At 54.7% G+C, this 7,783-nt stretch overlaps 1 protein-coding gene across 1 annotated transcript in view; it reads left to right on the forward strand.

The window, feature by feature from the left end:
- Positions 1 to 1,184: 1,184 nt before the first annotated feature.
- The window catches only part of CRYBG2 (crystallin beta-gamma domain containing 2), a 33,350-nt gene continuing 26,751 nt past the window's right edge, over positions 1,185 to 7,783 (forward strand). Inside the window, exons 1-2 of the mRNA XM_026455928.1 lie at positions 1,185 to 1,235; positions 2,911 to 3,641. The gene's annotated coding sequence lies outside the window, so the exon portion shown is untranslated. The remainder of the gene's footprint in view (positions 1,236 to 2,910; positions 3,642 to 7,783) is intronic.

Genomic DNA, 7,783 nt, shown 5'->3' on the forward strand with positions numbered 1-7,783 from the left:
CACCCTGCCAGTGCCCTGTCCGCCCCCGCCTGGAAGACACGCCCTCCCCCTTTACCCTGTCTGGCAGAAACCTGCCCTATAGGCCCAGGCGTCACTGCCCCTCCCTCTCTGGACTTGGAGGTGCAAATGAGTCAGAGGTGGGCAGGGCCGGGAGGGGTTGCTCAGGCTCTCTGCAGACAGAGTGATGATGGTTCTTGGCCATGCTACACTTGCTCTCCGTTCTCACCAGCCCTGGGAATGGGACCCTGGTACTGAGGCAGGGGCCTCTGACCCCTGCTGATTGCTGGGGGTATGGAGTGCGCAGAGGAGGAGCCAAGGCACTTTCCCACCTGGCCCCCATTCATGGCGTCGTGTCCAGCCAACCTTTGGAGTGGAGTCTAAGCAAGTCATTTCACCTCTCTGGGCCTTACTTTCTGTATCCGAAAAACACGGGGCACTAATATCCACCTTCTAGGATTACTGTAAGGCTTAGGGGAGATCATGTAGGCACAATGCCTAGTGCCAAGCCTGGCACACAGGAGGGCCTCAGCAAACGGCCAACTTTTGCATTATCGGGGCACTGTCTTTCTCTGTATTCCAGTCCCATGACAGGCCCAGTCCCCATTTTGCAACCGAGCCCATTCCTGTCTCTTTCTTTGCATCTGGGGGTAAAGTGGACAGCTGGGAGAGGCAACAGAGAGGAGGCTGCCACATAGACCTTCCCCAAAATGTGTTAGGAGTTCATTCTGCTGTGCTGTGGGCCCTGAAAAAAGGTTGGGGGAGGCTGGGCGCGGTGGCTCAAGCCTGTAATCCCAGCACTTTGGGAGGCCGAGACGGGCGGATCACAAGGTCAGGAGATAGAGACCATCCTGGCTAACACGGTGAAACCCCATCTCTACTAAAAAAATACAAAAAAAAAAAAAAAAAAAAAAAACTAGCCGGGCGAGGTGGCAGGCATCTGTAGTCCCAGCTTCTCAGGAGGCTGAGGCAGGAGAATGGTGTAAATCCGGGAGGCGGAGCTTGCAGTGAGCTGAGATCCGGCCACTGCACTCCAGCCTGGGCAACAGAGTGAGACTCCGTCTCAAAAAAAAAAAAAAGTTGGGGGAGAGGACTCCTGGGTCCAGACTGGGGGTGATGGTGTTGGCACAGGAGGAAGCTACTTCATTCTCTTCCCCCTGTGCTTCCTTCCCAGGCCTTGGGATGGCTGGAGCTGCTCTGACCTAGCCCAGGTTACCACCAGCAATGTCAGCCTCAAGGTAGGAGAAAATCCAAAGGGGAGTGGGGAGTGGGGGAGGGCAGGAGTTCTGGGAGGACTGAGCAGGTTGTGAGAACCTGGACTGACAAGTCAGACAACTGTAGCTCCAGCCCTCCCTCTGCCACTGATCCACCATGTGACCCTGGGCAGAGTGCTCCCCTCCTTGAAACCTCAGTGTTCCCTTCTGCAAAATGGGGAAAATAATGCTCCACTCTCAAAGCTGTTGCGGGAGATAAAGTAATGGATATGGGACATCCTGCATGGTTGGGGCCCGGACTTTCAGGAAATGTGACTTCCTAAAGCTGGGATCTTCTGGGGAGGGATGTAGGGGCAGAGGGGCCTCACTTCTCTCCATTCTCTTGTTTGGCCTGACTGCCTTCCATCTTTGGTCCCTTTTCCCCACTTCCTGGCATGGCCCTCAGGGGTGAGGCTGGGCTAGTGGCTTAACCTCCTGCCACAGCTTCCTCATCTGCAGTGGGGACCTGAGCCCTGAATTGAACAGTGAAAGAGTGTTCTTCCCTTGGAGGAGTGAGGCCTGCCTCCTCTGGAGGTGGCTTAAGCAGCCATGTGTCTCTCTTGGGTCTTGAATACCATGAGTAATTGCCAGTGTTTAATTGCCTACTTGTCATGTGTTGGGCCCTCTGCATGGACTATCTTGTGCCATCTGTACCACACTCTCAGGAGGCAGGTACTGTTATTTTCACACCCATTTTCCACATGAGGAAACTGAAATGCAAACGGTATTGCAGCTATTATAGGAAGCAGCAGGGCTGGGCTTCAAGCCCAGGTTGCCTCGATCCAAGCCTCCAGGTTCATCACTGTGCTCTTGCCTCCAGGTGGTCAGCCCCTGGGCAATGAGAGGCTGCGTCTGTTTCATAGATGAGTAAATTAAGGCATTTGGCAGCAAGGACCCCTGCTAGGAGGAATTTTGACCTCTGTTGCCAAGGACACAGCCCATCTTTTAAAATGGGTGGTTTTGGGGGCAGTGTCCATCTGGGTCTGGGGTGCTGAGCCCTCTCCTCTTATCCCCACAGCCAGGCTGGACCCCAGGGGAAGAGAGCAGAAGAGGTCAGATGTTGTCCCATTTCAGGGGAACCTTCTTCCCTGGCTCCCTTACGTCCCAGGTACATCCTCCCAGGCGTGCTGTCTTAAGCTGGGAGGGTACAAGAGAGGTGGCCGCAGTCTCTCTGTTAGCCTAGAGTGGGTGGAGGCCATGAGCACTTGAGGCAGGCCTGCCCACCCAGCCCTCAGCCCCAGGGTGGGGAAGCACCTCAGGACTGCGAGGAAGCTGGGGTCCCCAGCCTTTGGGAGGCATGGCCGGCCAGGCCCTGGGTGCCTTGTCACCTGGTAGAGAGTGCGGCACTTGAGAGTTGGGAGCCCTCACTGGCTTGCTGTGTGATCTTAGTCATGTCGTCGCCTTCTTTGGGCCCCGCTTTCCTCTTATGTAGAATGGGAAGGGGGGAGTTAAATGCTGAAGGACCTTCCCAGAGCTCTGTCCCTTTGTCCAGCTCTGGTGGCCTTAGCAGCCTCTCCCTAGGGCAACTTACCTTGGTGTCAGAGCCCTGTTCAGCTTCCCTGTGACAGGGAAGGTACCAGGTACCAGGGGTGCCTGGAGGGCAGGGGGAGCTGTCACTATGACCCTGCCTCTCTCAATGTCTGTTTCTGTTTTCGCCCAGGCCCAAGCCCAGAGCTGCTCAGAATGGGACATTCATGTAAGAGGCCATGGTGATTTCTGGATTTGGAAGCAACAAGGAATCTCGGGGGGTCCTGCTCAGTGCCTCGGGCACCTGCAGAGGCCAGCGGTAGGCAGCGCCTTCGACCTGGCCAGCCATGCCTCCGTGGGGCCTGAGAACCTGGCCTTGGAAGTGGCCTCAGGAGAACCTACTCGTGCCAGGCACCCCACATACCCAGAGCCTGCCCCTGCACATGGGGAGCAGGGACCCTCAGGCTGCACCTGTCAGCAGTCTCCACCAGAGGTCCCTCTGAGGCCTGAGCCACCCAGCAACCTGGAAGACGCACCCCTGCTGCCCCACCCTACATCCTTCCTCAGGCCAGAGGGGACAAAGGGCGAGCCTGCCACCCCAGGGACTGCCTTGCCAGAGCCTGCCCAGACCCTACACACGCGTCCCTCTTCTAGGAGGACCCGCTACTACATCACTGTCACACTGCTGGGGCACAGGCAAGCACCTGGGGAGGAGGGTAAAGAACCGGCCCAACCAGCTCCACACCCCTGTGGCCCTGAGGAATCCGAGGGCTGGTGGGAGCCTCCCCATGGGCCCCGCCCCATCACGGGGTGCCAGTCGGCCCCGCTCCAGGAACCCCAGCTGAGAGCCCAGTCTCATCAGGGGAGCACGGCCCAGCAGCAGGAGCTCCAGGCTGGCGGGACACCTGGGTCCCCACACAGACTGTGAGTAGAGGTCGGTCTCTGTTGGGAGATGGGAGGGGAGACTGGCCTGGCTGCCTTATCTTGAGACTTTGCCTATTCCCTGAGTCTCTCCAGCTCTACGCCCATTCATTCAGGACCCTGAGCTGACTCTGCCTTCCCTCCCTGCTCCAATCCTTCCTTCCTCTCCCTCCCTTTGCCCACAGGCTACTTCCTGGAACCCACTGCTGCTCACCGTCACTGTCCATCTGAGGAAGGGGAAAGCCTGTCAGGGAAAGGATGGGCAGGAACGGGGGTCGCCTTCTCCGCAGCACTCACCACTCCCCAGTTCTGTTCAGGAGGCCAGAGACCCAGCCTGGGAATTGGCACCCAGCCTAGGTGCTGGGTGTCCTGGGGCGAGATGCTTAACCTCTCGGGGCCTTGAGTTGTTGAGAGGATTTGGTAGCTGAAAATGAGGAAGGAGGAGGTGGTTACAGGAATATACTTTGAACTCCAGAGACTGGGGGTGCCAAAATAGCAGGGATGCTTATTAATTACCTCTCAGTGACAGCAATAATTACCCCACCTGGCTCTGTGCTGGAAGCCAAAGGAGCAGGCGTCGAGTTTCCCAAGCCTGGTTTTGTTTGTGTTGAAATGACTCTCCTAAATCTGCCTGGGGGGCGCAGAGGTGGAAGGATGTGTCCCCCAAAACTCATCAAGGAGGGATGAACATGGAACCTCCCAGGGATGACCCTGAAGAGGAAATGAGCCTGGGATGGGGTTATGAAGGGGGCTTAAGAATGATGGGGTGGCTGTCATTTGCAAATTTGTTTTCTAAGCACACATATATATATATATATATATACACACACATATATATATATATACATACATATATATATATATATATATATTTGAGACGGAGTCTCGCTCTGTAGTCCAGGCGCGATCTGTGCAGTGGCGCGATCTTGGCTCACTGCAAGGTCCGCCTCCTGGGTTCATGCCATTCTCCTGCCTCAGCCTCCCGAGTAGCTGGGACTACAGACACCCACCACTACGCTGGCTAATTTTTTTGTGTTTTTAGTAGAGACGGGGTTTCATCATGTTAGCCAGGATGGTCTCGATCTCCTGAACTCGTGATCTGCCTGCCTTGGCCTCCCAAAGTACTGGGATTACAGGCATAAGCCACCGTGCCCGGCCTTCTAAGCATAATTTTATTTAATCTTCCCAACCACCCCATGAAGTAGGGACTAATCCCAACCCCTGCCACCGAATTCTAGGAGGCTCCGAAAGATTAAGTCACTTGCTCAAAGTCAACTAGAAAGTGAAGGGGCTAGAATCTGAACTTGGGTTTCTATAACTGCAGTGCCTATGCTCTAACCACCACTCCATCCTGCCTGGAAGAAGCCTCTTTGGCCCTGTGCAGAGAGTGGAGGGTTGGGTGAGGTTGCTGTGTGGGCTCCAGGGTTTTCTGGGCTCCCATGGTGCTGGATTGGGCAGTGTTGTGGTAGCAGAGGCAGAATCAGGGATGCTGGGATCCTCCAAGCAGGGATCAGTGTGACTGGTTCCGCTTGGATGCCCCAGAAGTCAGGGGCTGGGAAAGAAGGGCTATAGAGAAAGGGAAGGGGAGTGGAGGAGGCTACCTTGGAGAGGGGGATGGGAAAGAGAAGTAGGGTTAGCTGGGGGGATGTGGTTTATATCTGCCACTACCTGGCTGTTTTGGGCCCAGGTGGATAATGACAGACTCAGGTGGGAGGCTAGGGCTCTCTTAGAGTGGGGAGCAGGTGACCTCCAGAAACATCATCCTTCTATGTCCCCTTCCTGGGAGAAGGTTCTCTGGGCCAAGATTGGCAAATATGGGAGTTGGGAAGAGGGGGACATAGCTGGGACTGCCAGTGGGAATGTGTAAGATACTTGAGCATCCAAGCGTAATGTGTCCACGTTCAGGGGTAGGTGAATTTCAAGGAGAAGAGAGCCTGTGGCTGTGAATTGACTGTGTGTGTATTGTGAATGTGTGCACGTGTGTGTCATTGTGTCTGTGTTTCTGTCTGTGTGTACGTGATTTGTGTGTCTCTTGTGGCTCTGAGTGCTTGTGTGTGTTTGTATTTCTTGGGTGAGTGTGTATTTGTGTGTGTGTCTCTGTGTATATTTTTGTAGGCATCTAGATATATCTTTGTGCCTGTGTGATTGTGGGTCTGTGTTGGCATCTGTCTGTGTGTCTGTGCCTGCGTCTGTGTGACACAGCATGTGTTTGCCTGCATGTGGGCCTGTGGACTGGTTTGGCCTAGTTTGGGGGTGACTCACAGGTAAGTGGGGAGAATCCAGGACTTGTTGGGTTAGACAAGGCTCTTTCCCACACTCCCCCCATCCCCTCCTCAGCCTCTCCCTTCCCAGCTCCACACGCCTTGTTTGGAGGTCACAGGTCACGCTGCCAACAAATCCACTTCTGCTCTGGGGCCCTGCAGAAGAAAGGGCTCTGGGAATGGGCCCTTCTGCTGGCCCAGGAGAGGCATCCTGGGTCATTGTATTGGGGTATGTCTTCAGAGCAAGAACAAAAGGAGGCATCTATAGGCAGGCACATTCCAGCAGAGTCTGAAGGACATTCTAGCAGCCATGACTGTTCAGGGACGGAGCAGGTGAACTGTCAAGTGGTGACCTCCCTGTCCCTGGAGGTATGCAGGCAGAAGCCAATGACCACATGCTTGTGGAATGACTGGCTATCAAGGGTGTTGTCTAGGGGTTGGGCTGGTTGAGAAAGATGTTAAATTCTGATTAGTAGGAGGTCATTGACAATATCTGATCTGATGATTGGCTGCTTCCTTTAACATTGCTCTCCTGTCGCTTTCCTGATGCCTATGGCGCTTTCCAAGTGTCCCTGTTTTTTTTTTTTTTTTTTTTTTTGAGACGGAGTCTTGCTCTGTCACCCAGGCTGGAGTGCAGTGGCGCGATCTTGGCTCACTATAAGCTCCGCCTCCCGGGTTCACGCCATTCTCCTGCCTCAGCCTCCCAAGTAGCTGGGACTACAGGTGCCTGCCACCATGCCCGGCTAGTTTTTTGTATTTTTTAGTAGAGACGGGGTTTCACCGTGTTAGCCAGGATGGTCTCGATCTCCTGACCTCGTGATCCGCCTGTTTCAGCCTCCCAAAGTTCTGGGATTACAGGCTTGAGCCACCGCGCCCGGCCAAATGTCCCTGTTTTTATGTCTAATTCCTTGGCCCCTGGTTTCTTAATATGCCACCCTTCATGAGAAAGTTGGCTCTGGTTGAGTCTAGCCAAGGCCTAGCACATCCCGTGACGCAATTAGCATTGAATGAGTGAGTAATTGAATGAATGAATGAGTTAGAGCTCAGGCTTTGTCACTTACTATAAGCACCATCAGGGACAAGGAAGCTCAGAGAGTGGGAGGCAGGTGGACAGGGGCTTAGGAGGGGCTCAGCAAGGGCATCAAACTTCATTTGGGGGAAGTCCCAGCAAGGAGGGCAGGAGTTGCATGAGGAAAAAGGGAGCTCCCTAATGGGGACCGGGGAGTGGGTTGGGGCCTCAGTGAGAGGCTAAAATCCAGAGCCTTTGGTGTCTGGCTATGTCCTGCTCTAGGAAGTCCTGGCCTGGGAAAAGGACCAGGGCTGTATCTAACTCCTCCACCTTCCAGGGTCCCCACCTCCAGGAACCCTGTCCCTGACACTGTCATAGCCACCAGCGGTCCTGGAGTCAGGTCAGGCTTCCCAGGGCCTCAGTCTCTTTCATCTCTGCCCCTCATAAAACCTGAGTCACTGCTGGGGCCACAGGGAAGGGTCAAAGTTCTGAATTCCACCAGCTTTTCAGGAAGGAGGACAATGGGAAATGGGGGAGGGGAGTGGGGGCAGTGGGCCCATTTCCCACCCCGAGTGGGGTCTCTGGGGGGTACCTCATGGAGAAAGCCCAAAGACTGGGGCTGGACAGGCTGACCTCTCTGGGGTTCGTGGGGTCTAAGAGTAGGATTGCCCTGGTCAGTGTAGCTTGGGAGTCAGGGAGTGGGGGTGGAGAGCCCTCCAGCACTGATGTGGCTCCCTGTAAATGTAAACCCCCAAACCAGAGACTCAGTTATAGGATACATATATTAGGGAGTTTGGTATGGTGGGTAAGCACTTAGGGTTGGGGTTCAAGTTTTGATTTGGCTCTTCTGTGACTTTGGACAAGTTTCTTAACCT

This window comes from Piliocolobus tephrosceles, chromosome 1 (genome assembly GCF_002776525.5).
Source record: "Piliocolobus tephrosceles isolate RC106 chromosome 1, ASM277652v3, whole genome shotgun sequence".
Classification (NCBI taxonomy): Eukaryota; Metazoa; Chordata; class Mammalia; order Primates; family Cercopithecidae; genus Piliocolobus; species Piliocolobus tephrosceles.